This window comes from Cervus elaphus, chromosome X (assembly GCF_910594005.1).
Source record: "Cervus elaphus chromosome X, mCerEla1.1, whole genome shotgun sequence".
Lineage (NCBI taxonomy): Eukaryota > Metazoa > Chordata > Mammalia > Artiodactyla > Cervidae > Cervus > Cervus elaphus.
Window position 1 is genome coordinate 178,962,367 of NC_057848.1, and position 19,662 is coordinate 178,982,028.

The 19,662-nt window shown below is 45.3% G+C and overlaps 1 long non-coding RNA gene across 1 annotated transcript; it reads left to right on the forward strand.

The window, feature by feature from the left end:
- The first annotated feature begins 5,071 nt into the window (after positions 1-5,071).
- Positions 5,072-19,222, forward strand: LOC122689455. The gene is made up of 3 exons (XR_006339817.1): positions 5,072-7,098; positions 7,753-7,786; positions 16,635-19,222. It is a non-coding gene; the product is annotated as an uncharacterized LOC122689455 (long non-coding RNA).
- The last annotated feature ends 440 nt before the right edge of the window (positions 19,223-19,662 follow it).

Below are 19,662 nucleotides of genomic sequence, written 5' to 3' on the forward strand. Positions count from 1 at the left end.
TCTTTGTTGATGGACCCTTGAATTGCTGCCGTATCTTCTGTTCAGTCAGTCGTGTCCGACTCTTTGCGACCCTGTGGACTGCAGCATGCCAGGGCTCCCTGTCCATCACCAACTTCCGGAGTTTACTCAAACTCATGACCATTGAGTCAGTGATGTCATCCAACCATCTCATCCTCTGTCATCCCCTTCTCCTCCTGCCTTCAATCTTTCCCAGCATCAGGGTCTTTGCCAATGAATCAGCTCTTCGCATGAGGTGGCCAAAGTATTGGAGTTCCAGCTTCAGCATCAGTTCTTCCAATGAACACCCAGGACTGATCTTCAGGATGGACTAGTTGGACCTCCTTGCAGTCCAAGGGGCTCTCAAGAGTCTTCTCCAACACCACAGTTCAAAAGCACCAATTCTTCAGCATTCAGCTTTCTTTATGGTCCAACTCTCACATCCATACATGACTGCTAGAAAAACCATATCTTTGACTAGACGGACCTTTGTTGGCAAAGTAATGTCTCTGCTTTTTCATATGCTGTCTAGGTTGGTCATAGCTTTTCTTCCAAGCAGCAAGCGTCTAGTTTCATCACTGTAGTCTGCGGTGATTTTGGAGCCCCCCAAATCACTGTCTTGGCTACTGTGAATAGTACTGCTATGAACGTGGGGCTCTGTGGATCTTTGTGAACCAAACACTTTTTTAATAGCTTAAAGATCTGAAATTCTCCATTTTTTTTCACATTTCTATATTTTTTAATGGAAGGATAATTGCTTTAGAGAATTTTGTTGTTTTCTGTCGGACCTCAACATGAACCAATGATAGGATTCTCCATTTTAAATCTTTATTTGGCTGCTCTGGGTCTTCATTGCAGCCCTTAGGATCTATGATCTTTGTGACGGCTTGTGGGACTTTTTGTTTCTTTGTTTGCTTAGATGCTACATGTTGAATATTTTTAAAATTATTTATTTTTTAATGAAAGGATCATTGCCTTACAGAGTTGTGTTGCTCTCTGCCAAACATCGACATGACCTGGCCATAGATATACACAAGTACCCTCCGTCCTGAACCTCCCTCCCACCTCCCACCCTGCCCCCACCCCCTCCTGGCCCTCTAGGTTTATTACAGAGCTCCGGGTTCAGCTCCTTGACTCATGTGGAATCATTTTAGTTGTGACATTGAAACTCTTCATTGATGCGTGTCAGGTGTAGTTCCCCGACCAGGTATCAAACCCGTGTCCTCTGCGTTGGCAGAGTGGAGTCTTAACCGCTGGACCATCAGGGAAGTCCCCTGGAATTCTTCTATTTTAGATCACAGGAGGCGTGCTTGCAAACTCATGCCCCCCGGCTTTAATAAATGCTCAGACGTTTTGTGCTTTTGACCTGTGGGGCCAAGCCAGTGCGTTCCAGTTTTCTCTCCAGAAACGTTGCATTTGCTGATTTGCAAAAGGAGAATCTGGCTGGCAAGGCGGCTTCCGCCTTTGAGGGAGAGACATGGATGTCAGGGTGCAGAAATTTCCTTCAGCTGTCCTTGTTCTTTAACTCTGGCTTTGGACTTGAAAAATAAAGCCCAAGACATCATTCGTAGGGATGTCTGTGCATCTGGAGACGTCGTACAGAGTGAAGTCTGTAAAAAAGTGAAAGCGAAAGTCGCTCAGTCGTGTCCGACTCTTTGTGACCCCGTGGTCTATACAGTCCATGGGATTCTCCAGGCCAGAATACTGGAGTAGGTAGCCTTTCCCTTTCTCCAGGGGGGTCTTCCCAACCCAGGGATCGAACCCGGGTCTCCTGCATTGCAGGCAGATTCTTTACCAGCTGAGCCACCAAGGAAGCCCAAGAATACTGGAGTGGGTAGCCTATCCCTTCTCCAGCAGATCTTCCCAACCCAGAAATCGAACCAGGGTCTCCCGCATTGCAGGGAGATTCTTTGCCAACTGAGCTATGAGTAAAGCAATTATACTCCAATAAAAATATAAACTAAAAACAACAAAAAACCGTGTAGACTAAGACATGTAGGAACATATTAGTAAGAGTAGGAAAATTGATAAATTTTCAAAGAATCAGCAAAGGTCAGTGAAATCACTCATTTCCAGCATGGTAAGTGGGCGGGTTTTTATGAGAGATTGGATTTAAGTAGGATCAGTTATGTGCGGTCTTTTATGGTTCTTCCCCAGCCACATTTTATGACTCAGTATAAAAACCGCAGCGTGTCATGTCCTAAACTGTTATTTTCTTGTGATAATCCCAAATGGGCTCTGCGTCAGGATATCTCATCGGTGTGGCCTGTCAATGAAGGACCAGAAAGAAGCAATGGTCGTCTTTTCAAGTTTGCAGTGAATCTGCCTGCGATGCAGGAGATGTGGGTTCGATCCCTGGGTGGGGAAGATTCCCCTGGAGGAGGAAATGGTCACCCACTCCAGTATTCTTGCCTGGAGAATCCCATGGACAGAGGAAGCCTGGTGGGCTGCAGTCCATGGGGGTCATCAAGATTCAGACATGAATTAGCAGCTGAACAACAACCAGGAGGGGGAATAAACATTCAGAAATACAGGGGGTAAAAATCAGGCTAGACTAGGAGTGGGGCAGGACTTTAATTCCACCCATTGCCACGGGAAGGGAGAATTCCAGGGAACCCCAAGTGCCCTTGCTTTTGAGATTTACTCTATTTTGCATTATAAAGAGCACAACCAAGAAGGAATCCTCTTTGCAAAATCAAGACGAGGGTCTTCAGACGGTTCCCTCTGTGGGGCTGTCAGAAAGGATTTCCTCTGCAGGGTTCGATTTGGGGAGAATTCTTAATTTTTTTTTTACAGGAGTATAGTGGCTTTCCAATGTTGTGTTAGTTTCCACAGGACAGCAAAGTGAATCAGCTGGACGTATACCCATAGCTGCCCTTTCTTTGGATTTCCTTCCGATTTATGTCCCTGCAGACCGCTAAGTGGAGTTGCCTGGGCTTTGCGGTAGGTCCTCCCTAGCTATCTATGTTATACTTAGAGTCGAGAGTGTCTATGTGTCCGTCCCGGTCTCCCAGTTCACCGCCCCCCACCCCCCGCCCCTTAGTTCCTTGGTATCCATATGCTTGTTCTCTACGTCTGGGTCCCTCTTCCGTTTCATAAGTAAGATTGCATATGCCGTTATCTTCAGATTCCGCATGTAAGGGTTAATGTACAATATTTGTGTTTCTCTCTAACTTACTTTCTAACCATGGAAACAGTGGCAGACTTTATTTTTTGGAGCTCCAAAATCATTGCAGATGGTGACTGCAGGCATGAAATTAAAAGATGCTTAGTCCTTGGAAGGAGTTATGACCAACCTAGACAGCATATTGAAAAGCAGAGACATTGCTTTGCCGACAAATGTCTGTCTAGTCAAGGCTATGGTTTTTCCAGTGATCATGTATGGATGTGAGAGTTGGACCATAAAGAAGGCCGAGCACCAAAGAATTGATGCTTTTGAACTGAGGTGTTGGAGAAGACTCTTGAGAGTCCCTTGGACTGCAAGGAGATCCAACCAGTCCATCCTAAAGGAAATCAGTCCTGAATATTCCTTGGAAGGACTGATGCTGAAGCTGAAACTCCAATCCTTTGGCCACCTGATGGGAAGAACCAACTCCTTGGAAAAGACTCTGATGCTGGGAAAGATAGAGGGCAGGAGGAGAAGAGGACAACAGAGGATGAGATGGCTGGATGGCATCACCGACTCAATGGACATGAGTCTGAGCAAGCTCCAGGAGTTGGTGATGGACAGGGAGGCCTGGCGTGCTGCGGTCCATGGGGTCGCAAAGAGTCAGACATGACTGAGCAACTAAACTGACTGAACTAACTTATCTTCCCTCTGTAAGAATGTCTCTAGGTCCATCTGTGTCTCTGCAATTGGCACAGTTTTGTCCCTTTTTCACAATAAAGTGGTATGAGTAATATCCCACTGCATATGTGTTCCACCTCTTCTTATCCATTCATCTGTCGATGGACATCTAGATTGCTTCCATGCCCTGGCTCTTGTAAATAGTGTTCCAGTGAACATTGGGGTACACGGGTCTTTTTGAATTACGATTTTTCTCAGGGTATATGGGCTTCCCAGGTGGCGCTAGTAGTAAAGAACTCCCCTGCCAACGCAGGAGACAGAAGAGTTGCAGGTTCGATCCCTGGGTTGGGGTGATTCCCCTGGAGGAAGACATGGCAACCCACTGCAGTATTCTCGCCTGGAGCATCCCACGGACAGAGGAGCCTGGTGGGCTGCAGGCCACGGGGTCGCAAAGAGTCAGATACGACTGAAGCGACTTAGCACGCTCAGGGTATGTGCCCCATAGTGAGATTGCACGGTCGTGTGGTAGTTCTGTTTTTGGTTTTATTAAGGAACGTCCATACTGTTCCCCATGATGGCTGTACCAATTTATATTCCCATCAACATTGAGGAGGGTTCCCTTTTCTCCACATCCTCTCCAGCATTTTATTTGTAGATTTTTCTGATCACGGTCATACTGACTGGTGTGAAGTGATACGTCATTATAGTTTTGATTTGCATTTCTCTAATAATTAGCAATGTTGAGGATCTTTTCTTGTGTTTATTGGCCATCTGTATGTCTTCTTTGAAAAACTGTCTATTGAGGTCTTATGTCCATTTTTTTTAATTGGGTTGTTTTTGTTGTTGTTTAACTGCGTGAGCTGTTCATATGTTTTAGAATTTAATGCCTTGTCAGTTGCTTGGTTTGCAAATATTTTCTCCCATTCAGATGGTTGTCTTTTCTTGTTGTTTATAGTTTTCTTTGCTGTGCAAAAGTTTTAAGGTTCATTAGGACTTCCCTGGTGCCTCAGCTGGTAAAGAATCTGCCTGCAATGCGGGAGACCTAGGTTTGATTCCTGGGTCAGGAAGATCCCCTGCAGAAGGGAAAGGCTACCCACTGCAGTATTCTTGGGCTTCCTTGGTGGCTTAGCTGGTAAAGAATACACCCACAATGTGGGAGACCTGGGTTCGATCCCTGGGTCGGGAAGATCCCTTGGAGAAGGGATGGGCTACCCACTCCAGGATTCTGGCCTAGAGAATTCCATGGACTGTATAGCCCATGGGGTCGCAAAGAGTTGGACACGAGTGAGCAACTTTCAAAAATTAAAAAAAAAAGGTCCTATTTGGTTATTTGGCTTGCTTTTATTTTCATTACTGTAGGAGGTGGATTTAGAAAAGATCTACCCGCAGTGTATGAACAAAGAATGTTCTGCCTCAGTCTCCCTCTCAGAGTTTTAATGTGTCTGGCCCTCCACTATGGTCTTTAAATCCATTTGGATTTTATTTCCGTCTATGGTGTTAGCGTGTGTTGTAATGCCGTCCTTTGACATGGAGCTGTCCAATTGTCCCAGCCCCACTTATGGAAGAGACTTTGTCTTTTCTCCATTGTATAGTCTTGCCTTCTTTGTCAGCGATGAGATGACCTTGAATGTGTGGGGTTTATCTCTGGACTTTGTATCCTGTTCCTTGGGTCTGTATTTCTTTTTTTTTGTGCCAAAACCATCCTGTCTTTTTTTGTTTCTCCCCCTTTGATTTATTTTTTACTGAAGCAGAGTTGCTTTACAATGTTGTAATTTCTGCTGTAGAACAAAGTGATTCCGCCATGTGCATGTACATTTATCCCCTCCGTCTGGAGCCTCCCTGCTTTCTTATTTGTATTTGTGCCCCATATTCTTAACCCATCCCAGTGTCTCTGGGCACTTCAGTTGGGTCCCTGTCTTGCCAAGTGTGAATAGCGCTGAAGTGAACGTTGGCGGGGTGGTGCGTGCGTCTTTTTGAATTCTGTTTTTTTCCTCTGGGTGTACACTCAGGAGTTGGATTGCTGCTTCCTATGGCAGCGTTTAATGTTTTAAGGAACCCCCCACAGTGTTCTCTGCAGCGAGGCTACAATTTAGATTCCTACCAACAGCGCGGGAGGGGTCCCTTTCTCCCACGGCCTTTACCGTCGGTCAGTTTTCAAACCATGGTCCCGCTCTGACTGGTGTGAGCTGCTACCTCAGTGTAGTTTTGATCTGCGTTTCTCTCTGATAATGAGCCGTGTTGGGCATCTTCTCATCTGTCTCCCGGCCACCTGTGTGTCTTCTTTGGAGACACACGTCTGTTTAGGCCTTCTGCCCGTTTTTTGACCGGGTCGTTTGGTTTTTTCGTTGTGTAACTGTGTGAGCTATTTGTGTATATTTTAGAGACGAAGCCTCTGTTCGTGGCTCCTTTGTAGATATTTTCATCTTGTTTGCGGTCTCCTTTGGCTCTGCTAAAGCTTTTCAGTGTAATTAGATCCCAACTGTTTTCGTCTCTTTGTTTTCACCTTCGTTACTCTCGTAGCTGGGTTTATGATTTATCTCACAGAGTACTCTGCCTGCGTTTTCCTCTAGGAGCTTTGTACTCTCTGGCCTTACATTTAGGTCTCTGATCCATTTTGAGTTTATTTTTTGCTTAATGGTATTTTAGAGAGTGTCCCAATTTTCCTTCTTTTACACGTCCAGGTTCCCCAGCCCCACTTAGGGAAGACACTGTCTTCTCTCCATCGTATAGTCTTGCCTCCTCTGTCAGAGATGAGTTGACGGTAGGTATGTGGGTTTATCTCTGGACTTTGTATCCTGCTCCTTTGGTCTGTATTTCTATTGTTTATGCCAGGAGCACGCTGTCTTTTCTTGTTGTTGTCGTTGCGTTTCCTTTTTTAGTTTTTTACCGAGTATAGTTGATTTACAGTGCGCTGTGAGTTCCGCAATGAGCCATAGGCATACATGTACCCCCTCCCTCTTAAGCCCCACTCCCAACCCCATCCAACGCCTCCAGGTCATCACCGAGCCCCGAGCTGGATTCCGTGTGCTAGACAGCAGCTGCCCGCCGGCTATCCCTTCTACGCATGGTCGTGTGTACATGTCCGTGAAACCCTCTGAATTCATCCAGCCCTCCCCGCCCGTTCATGCATCTCTGTCTGCCTTCCTGCCTTATAAACAGGTTCATCTGTACCGTTTTTCTAGATTCCACATGCACGCATTAACACGCGATATCTATTTTTCTCTTTCTACTTCGCTCTGAGAATCTCTGGGGCCATCCACGTCTCTCCAAATGACCAGATTCTCCTCCTTCTCGTGACTGGGTCATGTTCCATGGTAAGTATGGCCCACTCCTTTCTTTGCCGTTTATCTGTGGTGGCCACTTAGGCTTGCTTCCGTCTCTTGGCTGTTGTGACTAGCCCTGCTGTGATCACTGGGGACGAAGGATCTTTTTGAATGAAGCGTTTTCTCTGGGTGTGTGTCCAGGAGTGAGATTGCCGGGTCGCATATCTAGTGGTTGTATTTTCAGTTTTCTAAGAAGCCTCCTTACTGTTCTCCACAGCGGCTGCACTAATTTATATTCCCACCAACCGTGTAGGAGGGTTCCCTTTTCTCCACACCCTCTCCGGCATTTACTCCTTGTAGATTTTTTTTGAAGATGTCCTTTCTGACCTCTGTGAGGTGATACCTCATTGTAGCTTTGATTTGCATTCATCTAATAATGAGTGATGTTGAGCATCTTCTCATGTGCCTCTTGATCTTCCATCTGTCTTCTTTGGAGACATCTCTATTTAGGTCATCTGCCCATTTATTTTTTTTTGTTTTGATTCGTTGGTTTGAGTATTTTTTTTTTTTTTTAACTTTTAAGTTTCTTTTAACAAAGTGTAGTTGGTTTGCCATTTCAGGTTAGTTTCTGCTGTGTAGCATAGTGATACTTTTGTTCACACACGCGTGCTTTTCCATATTCTTTTTCATTATCTTTTATCACAGGACGGTATCACCGACTCCATGGACATGACTTTCAGTAAGCTGCGGGAGCTGGTGATGGACAGGGAGGCGTGGCGTGCTGCGGTCCGTGGGGTCGGACGCGACTGAGCTACTGAACTGAGCTGAGCTGATGGAATCTAGATCCCTGGGCCGTACAGTGGGGGGTCCCAGGGTGTATCCATTCTCTGTACACCGTTGTAGATCTGCTGACCGCAGAGTGCCTATCCTTCCCTCCCTTACCTCATCTTACATTTTTCTCTGCAAGACAATCGGCTTTCGTAGGTTTTCATCTGTTTTTCCACTGGGTTCTGGTTGCCTTTGCAGAAGTGTGTCTGTTTCCGCGATCCAACAGTGTGAATAAGCTCTCTGGATTCAGATATTCTGGAGGAGGGCATGGCAACCCACTCCAGCGTTCTTGCCTGGGAAAACCCCACGGACAGAGGAGCCTGGCGGGCTACAGTTGATGGGGTTGCAAAAGAGTCAGACACGAGTGAGCAGCTGACACCCACATGCCTTCCTCCGTCCCCTGCATCTGGCGCCTGCCTCCCAGCCCAGCCCTCCGGGTCATCCCAGAGCCCCAGGCTGAGTTCCGTGTGCCCTGCGGCGGCCTCCCCCTCTTGATCTGCTTCACGCGCGGTGGTGTGTGTGCATCAGAGTGCAGACGTCAGCCCTGCTGTCTCAGCCCCTCCCACCCTCTGCTTCCCCCCGCTGAGTCCACACGTCTGCCCTCCGGGTTTGCGCCTCTCTCCCTACCCCGCAAATATGTTCATCGCTTCCGTTTTTCTAGATTCCACGTGTGTGTGAATCGCTCAGGCGTGTCTGACTCTTTGCGACCCCGTGGACCGTAGCCCTCCGGGCTCCTCTGTCCATGGGATTCTCCGGGCAAGAATACTGCAGTGGGTTGCCATTTTCCCTCCTCCAGGGGATCTTCCCGACCCAGGGCTGAAACCTGCGTCTCCTGCATCGCAGGCATACGCTTTACCGTCTGAGCTACTAGGGAAGCTGATGAGATTCCACGTGCATGCATTACTATTCACTATTTTTTATGCTCTTGTGTTACTCTCTATAACAGACTCGAGCTTCATCCGCATCACCACCAATGACCCACTTTCATTCCTGTTTTTGTGGCTGATATTCAATTGTATATATATGTGCCCCAGCTTCTTTACCCATCTGTCCGTCGATGGGCATTGATGTGGTCTTCACGTCCTGCCTACCGTGCTAGCGTTGCTATGAACACGGGGAGTTGCATGGGTCTTTTAAAATTAAGAGTTTCATGTGTCGATACGTTCCAGGAGTGAGATCGCTGGATCTTATGGTAGTTCTGTTTTTACTTGTTGAAGCAACCTTCATCCTTTCCTCCATAGTGGCTGAACCTATTGAGAATACGCAGCCATCAGCTGTGCGGAAGGGTCCCCTTTGCTCCACACTCTCTACAGCATTTATTGCCTGTAGCTCTTTTTTAGACAGCTATCTGACCAACGGGGGGCGTGAAACGTTGTTGCAGTTTTGGTTTGCCTTTCTGTTGAACATCTTCTGCGATTGTTGGCGGTCTGTCTGTCTTCTACTGGAGAAGGAAATGGCAGCCCACTCCGGTATTCTTACCTGGAAAATCCCACGGACGGAAGAGCCTGGCGGGCTGCAGCCCATGCGGTCTCAAAGAGTCGGACACAACTCAGCGACTAACAGACACGTGTCTTCTACTGAGAAATGCCTGTTTCAGAGTTCTGCTCATTTTTTGATTGGTTTTTCTTCCTTCACTTTTTACAGTATTTTATTGAAGTATAGTTGATTTACCATTCTGTGTTCATTTCTGCTGTATATAGCAAAGTGATTCATTATATATATATAATATAATGCCAGGAAACAGAATGCGTTTATATATATGTGTGTGTGTATGTACATTTTATTGCATATTCTTTTCCGTGATGGTTTATTAGAGAGTGTTGAGTATAGTTCTGTTCTATATATTCGGACTGTTTATCAATTCTCTATGTACTAGTTTGCATCTGCTAAGCGTAGACTCCCAGTCCTCACCCCGTACCTTGATCTCACGTTATTTATTTGGCAAAGTGATCGGCTTTAGTCTTTTCAGTACATTTTTTAAAATGGGAGGATAATTGTTTTACAGTGCTCTGTTGGTGTCTGCGTCACAAATACATGAATCCTCTGTATGTATACAGATATCCCCTCCCTCCGGAGGAGTGAGGTGGTGTGTTAATATAGTCCTCACCTGCATTTCCGTAATAATGAGTGATGCTGAGCATCTTTTCATGTGTTTGCCCATCTTTGCGTCTTCTTTGCAGACGTGTCTCTATAGCCGTCCTGCCCATTTCTTGGTTGGGTTTTTTTGGATTCATTTTGATATTTGATTTTTTTTTTTGTATATGCCCATGAGTTGTTTTACATTTTGGAGGTGAATCCCTTGTCCATTGCTTTATTAACAAATATTTTCTCCCATTTCGAAGGTTGTCTTTTTGTCTTCTGTTTCTCTGCTGTGTTGTAAGTTTAATTGGAATTCCCTGGTGGCGCAAAGGTAAGGTCTGCCTGCAGTGTGGGAGAACCAGGTTCAATCTCTGGGTCGGGAAGATCCCCTGGAGAAGGACATGGCAACCAACTCCTGTATTTCTTGCCTGGAGAATCCCATGGACAGAGGAGCCTGGCGGGCTACAGTCCATGGGGTCGCAAAGAGTCAGAGCCAACTGAAGCAACTTCACTTCACTTCACTTCAAGTTTAATTAGGTCCCCTTTGTATATGTTTGTTTCTGTTTTCATTACTCTAAGAGATAGGTAAAAAAAAACTGTTATCATTTAAGTCAGAGTGTTCTGCCTACATTTTCCTCTAAGAGTTTTATAGTGTCTGGCCTTACGTTTAGGTATTTAATCTGTTTTGAGTTTATTTTTTGTGTGTGGTGTTAGGATGAGTACTTTTGTATATTCGGTGTTTCTAGTTTCATTCTTCTCCACGTCGTTGACCAGTCTTCCCAGCACCACTTATCAAAGAGGCTGGCTTTTATCCATTGTCTATCTGTGTCTCCTCTGTCAACAGATTCAGTTCAGTTCAGTTGCTCTGTCGTGTCCGACTCTCTGCGACCCCATGAACCGCAGCACGCCAGGCCTCCCCGTCCATCACCAACTCCCAGAGTCCACCCAAACTCATGTCCGTCGAGTCGGTGATGCCATCCAACCCTCTCATCCTCTGTCGTCCCCTTCTCTTCCTGCCCTCAGTCTTTCCCAGCATTGGGGTCTTTTCAAATGAGATTAGGTGGCCATAAGCGTGTGGATTTATCTCTGGACCCTGCATCCTGTTGCTTTGGTCTGTATTTCTGTTTTGGTTCCAGTAGCAAACTTTTTTCTTTTTTTTTTATGGTAGTATAGTTGATTTAAAACATTGTGTTAGTTTCTGCCGTATAACTGTGTAAATCAGCCAAATGTATACATATACCCCCTCCCTCTAGAGCCTCCCTTCCACCCCCATCTGCCCCTCGAGGTCATCACAGAGCCCTGAGCTGAGCTTCCTGTTCTATAGATCAGCTTCCCGCTCGCTGTCTGTTTTACACATGGTGCTGTATATGTATCAGAGCTCTCTCAGTTCATCCCATCATCCACTCCACCTTTGGAATCTGTGCTTCTTCTCCACATCTGTGTCTCTATTCCTGCCCTACAAATAGGTTCATCACGACCATTTTCCTAGATCCCATATATGTGTCTTAATACGCGATATTTCTTTTTCTCTTTCCGGCTTACGTCACTCTGTATCACAGTGTCTACGTCCATCCATGTTCTGCAAATGACCAGATCTTGTTCCTTTTCGTGGCTGAGTGATATTCCACTGTGTGTATGTGGCACATCTTTCTTTTCCATTTATCTGATGTGTACACTGAGGTTCCTTCCATGACTTCAGTTCAGTCGCTCAGTCGTGTCCGACTCTTTGCGGCCCCATGGAACACAGCGCGCCAGGCCTCCCTGTCCATCAGCAAGTCTCACAGCTTGCTCAAACTCATGTCCATTGAGTCGGTGATGCCATCCAACCATCTCATCCTCTGTCGTCCCCTTCTCCTCCCGCCTTCAATCTTTCCCAGCATCAGGGTCTTTTCCAGTGAGTCAGTTCGTCACCATCAGGTGGCCAAAGGATTGGAGTTTCAGCTTCAGCATCATTCCTTCCAATGAATATTCAGGACTGATTTCCTTTAGGATGGACTGGTTGGATCTCCTTGCAGTCCAAGGGATTCTCAAGGGTCTTCTCCAACACCACAGTTCCAAAGCATCAATTCTTCCACACTCAGCTTTCTTTATAGTACAGTTGTTACAGAACAGTTGGCTTTAACATTTTTAGTCCATTTTTTGACTGCAGGATAACTGCTTTACAATGCTGTCTTGCTTTTTGTGGTACAACTGCATAATTCATCTACATGTACACATATATCCCCTCCCTCTTAAAGAGTGCGGTGGCATCTCATTGTAGTTTTGATTTGCATTTCTCTAATAATGAGTAATGTTCAGCATTTCTTCATGTGTTTGGCCATCTATATGTCTTCTTTGCAGAAATGTCTATTTAGGAGAAATGTCTTTTTTGATTGGATTGTTTGTGGAGTGGGTTTTTTGTTTTTTGCTTTTGGTATTTGATTTCTTTGATAAGTACCCATGAACTGTTTGGGCTTCTCTCATAGCTCAGCTGCTAAAGAATCCGCCTGCAATGTGGGAGACCTGGGTTTGATCCCCGGGTTGGGAAGATGCCCTGGAGGAGGGGAAGGCTACCCATTCCAGGATTCTGGCCTGGAGAATTCCATGGACTGTACAGTCCACGGGGTCACAAAGAGTCAGACACGACTGAGCGACTTTCCCCTTCACTTTTCCCAAGCTGTTTTATATTTTGGAAATTAATCTCATGTCAGTTGCTTTAGCTACAAGTATTTTCTCCCATCCTGAGTGTTGTCCTTTTTTCCTTGTTCATGATTTCCGTTTCTCTGCAGAAGCTTGTAAGTTTAATTAGGTCCCATTTGTTTGTGTTTAGTTTTATTTTCATGACTCTAGGAGATGAGTAAACAAAGACATAATGTTCTGACTGCGTTTTCCTACAAGAGTTTTTCATGTCTGGTCTTTACATTTAGGTCTTCAATTCATTTTGAGTTCATTTTTTGGTATGGCGTTAGCGAGTGTTGCATCAGGAATTGCCTTCTTTGATGTGTAGCTGTCCAGTCCTCCCAGCCCCGCTTATGGAAGACGCTGTCTTTTCTCCATTGTATATTCTTGCCTCCTTTGTCAGAGACTGGGTGACCACAGCTGGGGGTTAGTCTCTGGACTTTTCCTCTTGTACCATCAATCGATACTTCTGCTTTTGTGCCGGTACCATACCTTCTTGATGGATGTAGCTTCGTAGTATAGTCTGAAATCAACCCAGTTCCCTCCAGCTCCACATTTCTTAAGATCGCCTTTGCCAATCAGAGCCTTCCTGTGTTTTCATAGAAACTGTAAATTTTTCGGTTCTAACTCTGTGAAAAAACATGCCGTGAGTAATTGGATGGGCATGCTTTGGGTAGTAGTCATCTTCACAATATTCTTTTCTTTTCAATCAGAGAATGTGGCTTATCTCTGCATATGTTTGTGTCATCTTTGGTTTCTTTCATCAGTGTTTCATACTTTTTCTTTCCCAATTAATTTTTTAGAGTAGGGTTGGTTTCATTGTTGCGTTAGTTTCTGCTCTATAGCAGGTTGAATCAATTCAATGTGTATATATATATATTGAATATATATACACACACACATACATGATGGCGGCTAGTCGCTAAGTTATGTCCGACTCTTGAGACACCATGGGTTGTAGCCTGCCACGCTCCTCTGTCCTTGGGAGTCTCTACCTAAGAGTACCTTCCCATTTAGATCATGACAGCGTGGAGTAGAGTCCCCTGAGCTATACCGTAGGTTCTCATTAGTTATATATTCTACACAGATTATCAATAGTGTAAAAGTGTCAATTCCAGCCTCCCAATTTATCCCGCCCCTTCCCCCCTCCCCCACTTGATTGATGTCCATGTTTTTTCTCGACATCTGTGTCTTCATTTCCGCTTTGCGATAAGTTCATCTGTACTATTTTTCTAGAGTCCACATATATGTGTTAGTATACAATATTTGTTTTTCTCTTTCTGACGGGACTTCACTCTGCAAGTCCACACACTGGGTCTTCACCAGGTCCACACACGCCTCTGCAAGTGACCAAATTTTGTTCCTTTTGTGGTTGAGTAATAGTCCATCGGATATAGGTACCACTTCTTTTTTTTTTTTATTAATTTATTTTTTTAATTGGAGGCCTATTACAATATTGTAGTGGTTTTTGCCATATATTGACATGAATCAGCCATGGATTTACCTGTATTCCCCATCCCAATCCCCCCTCCCACCTCCCTCCCCACCCGATCCCTCTGGGTCTTCCCAGTGCACCAGGCCCAAGCACTTGTCTCATGCATCCAACCTGGGCTGGTGATCTGTTTCACCATAGATAGTATACATGCTGTTCTTTTGAAACATCCCACCCTCACCTTCTCCCACAGAGTCCAAAAATCTGTTCTGTACATCTGTGTCTCTTTTTCTGTTTTGCCTATAGGATTATTGTTACCATCTTTCTAAATTCCATGTATATGTGTTAGTATACTGTATTGGTCTTTATCTTTCTGGCTTTTCACTCTGTATAATGGGCTCTGTTTCATCCATCTCATTAGAAATGATTCAAATGAATTCTTTTTAACAGCTGAGTAATATTCCATGGTATATATGTACCACGGCTTCCTTATCCATTCATCTGCGGATGGGCATCTAGGTTGCTTCCATGTCCTGGCTATTATAAACAGTGCTGCGATGAACATTGGGGTGCACGTGTCTCTTTCAGATCTGGTTTCCTCAGTGTGTATGCCCAGAAGTGGCATTGCTGGGTCATATGGCAGTTCTATTTCCAGTTTTTTAAGGAATCTCCACACTGTTTTCCATAGTGGCTGTACTAGCTTGCATTCCCACCAACAGTGTAAGAGGGTTCCCTTTTCTCCACACCTTCTCCAGCATTTATTGCTTGTAGACTTTTGGATAGCAGCCATCCTGACTGGCGTGTCATGGTACCTCATTGTGGTTTTGATTTGCATTTCTCTGATAATGGGTGATGTTGAGCATCTTTTCATGTGTTTGTTAGCCATCTGTATGTCTTCTTTGCATAAATGTCTGTTTAGGTCTTCCACTCATTTTTTGACTGTTTTTTTGTTTGTTTGTTTTGTTTTTTTGCTACTTATTTTTTTTATATATATGCACACGAGCTGTTTTTATATTTCAGAGATTGATCCCTTGTCTGTTGCTTTATTTACAAATAGTTTCTACCACTGTGAGGTTTGTCTTTTCGTCTTCTTTACAGTTTCCTTTGCTGGGTGAAACCTTTTAAGCTTAATTCCGTCCCATTTGTTTATGTTTGTTTTTATTTTCACGACTCTGGGAGGTGGGTCAGAAAAGATCTTGCCGCGATATATCAAAGAGTGTTCTGCCTCTGTTTTTCTCTACAAATTTTGTACCTTCTGGCCTTCCATTTAGGTCTTTAATCTATTTTGAATTTATTTTCGTGTATGGTGTTAGGGAGTGTTTGATCATTAATTTCATTCTTTTACGTGGCGCTGTCCAGCTTTCCCAGCACCACTTACTGAAGAGGCTGTCTGTTCTCCATTGTATATTCTTGCCTCCTTCGCTGTACATCAGGTGACCTTAGGTGGGTGAGTTCATCTCTGGGCTTTCGGTCCAGTGCAATTATTCTACCTTTCGATTTTTGTGTCAGTACCCTACTGTCTTGATAAGCTGTAGCTTTGTAGTATAGTCTGAGGTCTGGGACCCTGATTGCTCCAACTCTGTTGTTCTCTCTCAGGATGTCTTTGGCTATGTGGAGTCTTTTGCCTTTCCTTACAAATTGTGAAGTCATCTGTTCTAATTCTGTGAAAGATGCCATCGGTAACTTGATCAGCTTGCTTTGCGTGGTGTAGTCATTTTCACAGTATTGATTCTTCCAACCCAACAATGCGGTATGTCTGTCCATCTGCATCATCTTTGATTTCTTTCGTCTGTTATCTTACAGTTTTCTGAGTACAGGACTTTTACATCCTCTGTTGGGTTTATTCCTAGATGTTTTACTTTTTGCTCTCATGGTAAAGGTGAATGTTTTCTTAATTCCTCTTTGTGATTTTTTGTTGTTGGTGTATTGGAATGGAAGCGATTCTGTGGTTGAATTCTGTGTCTTTTCCAAACCTTCCAACTTTGCCAAATTCATTGATTAGCTTCAGTCCTTTTCTGGTGTCATCTTTAGGGTTTTCTATGTACAGTAATATGTCATCTGCAAAGAGTGGCAACTGTCCTTATTCTTTTCCAATCTGTATTCCTTTTATTTATTTATTTTTTCTTCCCTGATTGCTGTGGCTAGGACCTCCCAAAACTCTGTTAAATAAAGGTGGTGAGACTGGATATCCTTGTCTGGTTCCTGACCTTAGACGAAATGCTTTCAGATTTTCCCCATTGAAGATGAGCTTGGGTATGGGTTTGTCATATGTGGCCTTTATTACATTGAGGTGGGTCCCCTCTGTGTCCATTCTCTGGAGAATTTTATCATAAATGGGTGCTGACTTTTGTCAAAAGCCTTTTCTCCTTCTATTGAGATGATCGCACAGTTTTTATTCTTTAACTTGTCCATATGGTGTATCACACTTATGTTGCACATACAGAAGAATCTTTGCATCCCTGCGATAAATCCCACTTGATCATGGTGTGTGATCCTTTTAACATGTCATTGGATTCTGTTTTCTAGTATTTTGTTGAGGGTTTCTGCATTTATGTTCATCAGTGATATGGATCTGTAATTTTCTTTGCAGATATCTTTGGTTTTGGTATCGGGACGATGGTGCCCTGAGATGAGGACCTGTGAGGAGATACGAACTTCACGTTCTCCTTTTGAGCCATATCAACTCTGCCCGAAAGCAGAGAGAACATTGAGCTTCCAATAAAACAGAAAACAGGGTCTTAAAGAAAGATTCACACACCTATGTTCATAGAGGCACTGTTCACAACTGCTAAAGTGTGCAGACAAACCAAGGAGGGATGAATTTATAAGTAAAAGGTGGTCCACCCATAAAGGGGATATTACTCAGCCTTTAAAAAGGCTTTCCTGGAGGCTCAGATGGTAAAGAATTTGCTTGCAATGTGGGAGACCCAGCCACCCACTCCAGTGTTCTTGCCTGGAGAGTCCCATGGATAGAGGAGCCTGGCGGGCTACAGTCTGCGGGATCGGAAAGAGTCAGACGGGACTGAGCGAGTTTTACTTTTAAAGAGGGAGGAAATTCCAGCAGACGCTAACGATGTGGATGAACCTTGAGAACTTGGTTGTTGTCTAATTGCTCGGTCCTGTCCAACTCTGAGACTCCATGGACTGCAGCCTGCCAGGCTCCTCTGTCCGTGGGATTCTCCAAGCAAGAATACTGGAGTGGGTTGCCATGCCCTCCTCCAGGGGGTCTTCCCGACCCAGGGATCGAACCCTCATCTCCTGCGTTGGCAGGCGTATTCTTTACCGCTGAGCCATCTCGGAATTATGCTCAGTGAAATAGACCAGACCCAGGAGAGCAGATACTCTATGGGTCCACTCATGTGTGCTCCCTGGAGAAGTCAGATTTAAAGGACAGGACGATGCTGCTTGGCAGACACTCGGAAGCTACAATTTAATGGCAACCCCTTCAGTTTTCGGAGAACAGTTGAGTCCTGGAGATGGATGGTGGTGTGAGTTCCATAACCCTGTGAATGTACTTAATGCTGCTGAACTGTATGCTTTTAAATGGTTAAAATGATATATTTTATATTATGAATAGCTCACCACAGTGACTATTTTTTTAAAAAGGCGGGGGGGGAGCGGGAATCAAAATGGCTCAGCAAAGCTGTCCAAGTTCTTTGGCACTCACTGGCTAGTTCCTGGAAAGTGGAGACTCCGTGTCTCCTAGAAAAGTCAGCCTTCAACAGAGCCCGTGTTCCTCAGAGCCTCCGTGAGGCTGCCCCGCAGGTGGGCAGAAGCCCGCAGAGCCAGCTTCCGCTCAGTCACGTAGAGCCGGCCGAGCTGTGACGGGTAAATGGGGATTGCCACGTGTCGGTCGGCCAAACGCATGGACGGTCACATGTTTCCTCTCGGGAGAAAGGAGAACAAATGGCCTCATCGTTGGAAGAATATGTTCTGTGGGGAACAGGGAAGCTGGTCGGGACTCGAGAGGAAGAATTCTTTCTTTAAAAAAAAAAAAAGACATTGTATTTATTTATTTATGGCGGCACTGGGTCTTCATGGTTCCAAGGGTGTTTTCTCGAGTTGCGGTGAGCTGGCTTCTCGTGGCGAGGGCTCCTCTTGTTGCAGAGCATGGACTCTAGGGCCCCCGGGCTCAGGAGCTGTGACGCATGGGCTTCGTTGCTCCGTGGCATGTGGGATCTTCACAGACCAGGGATCGCAGGATAACAGAATAGCAGGTGACTGCAGAAATATATACATACACACACACAGCACATTTAAAAGAAGGTGAATTCTGCCAACTAGAAGGAACTTGCCGTTTCCTTCTCCGGGGGATGTTCCCCACCCAGGGATCAAACCCGTGTCTCTTGCATCTCCTATAAATATATATATACACACACACACACCACGTTTAAAAGAAGGTGAATTCTGCCAGCTAGAAGGCAGAATTCTCTTCCAGGTGGAAGAGAAGCTCGACCTTCAGGTGAAAACACGGGTCTTCACAACTGGTTAAGATACCGAAGATGATCGCCTCTGCTACCTCTGCCAGTGGATTTCAACCCAATGGTCCGTAGGTGAAACATCTAATCCTCCAATCCTGTAAACCTATCTGAGTCAGGCAGCACGTGTCTGTGGCGGAGGTGAAATAACAGGATAGCAGGTCAGTGCAGAAGCGTGATGACGTCCCCCACCCTGTGTTCAGGTCTCATGAGGCTGCAGAAAGCGGTTCGGGGTTAAGCGCCGCGGAGGTCTCTGCTGTGTCTCAGAGCCGGGCTATTTCACAGGAGAGGAGCGTTGGGCAGATCCTACCGCACAGACTATTTGTGAAGAAACCACAGGTCGTTCAGGTGAAGGGCTGACAACCTTCCCCGTGAGTCCTGGTGGTGACCTCTTCAGCATTCAGACACGGCAGTGCATATGCAGGGGCATTCCCAGGATGAACCCACGTGGCGATTAGGCAACTTCAGCAAGTCCACCTTCACACCAGGTGGGGTCTGCAGGTGACTAACCATCATGTCCGTTGACCTTGTCCACTCATCTCATCCTCACTTGTTTTCTCAATGTAAGAGAAGCATCGGGCACCAGTGGTCACCAGCACATCTGTGTCATTATTTTAACAGATTTAGAAAAAGCACCTTTAGGGGAGGGGGTGGTTTCCCTGGTAGGTCAATGGTAAAGAAGCTGCCTGCAATGCAGGAGGCCCCGGTTCGATTCTTGAGTCAGGAAGATTCCCCTGGAAAAGGGACATCCTATCCGCTCCAGTATCCTTGGGCTTCCGCTGGTAGCTCAGATGGTAAAGAATCTGCCTGCAATTCGGGAGACTTGGCAATGTCTATGCTTCTTAATATGCTGTCTAGGTTGGTCATAACATTCCTTCCAAGGAGTAAGCATCTTTTAATTTCATGGCTGCAGTCAGCATCTGCAGTGATTTTGGAGCCCCCCCCAAAATAAAGTCTGACACTGTTTCCACTGTCTCCCCATCTATACACCACCGTGGGTAAAACAGACAGCTAATAGGAAGCTGCTCTTTAGCACAGGGGCCTCAGCTCGGGGCTCTGTGATGACCTAGAGGAGCGGATCGGGGAGGGAGGGGGGCTGAAGTGGGAAGGGACACATGTGTACATATGGCTGATTCACTT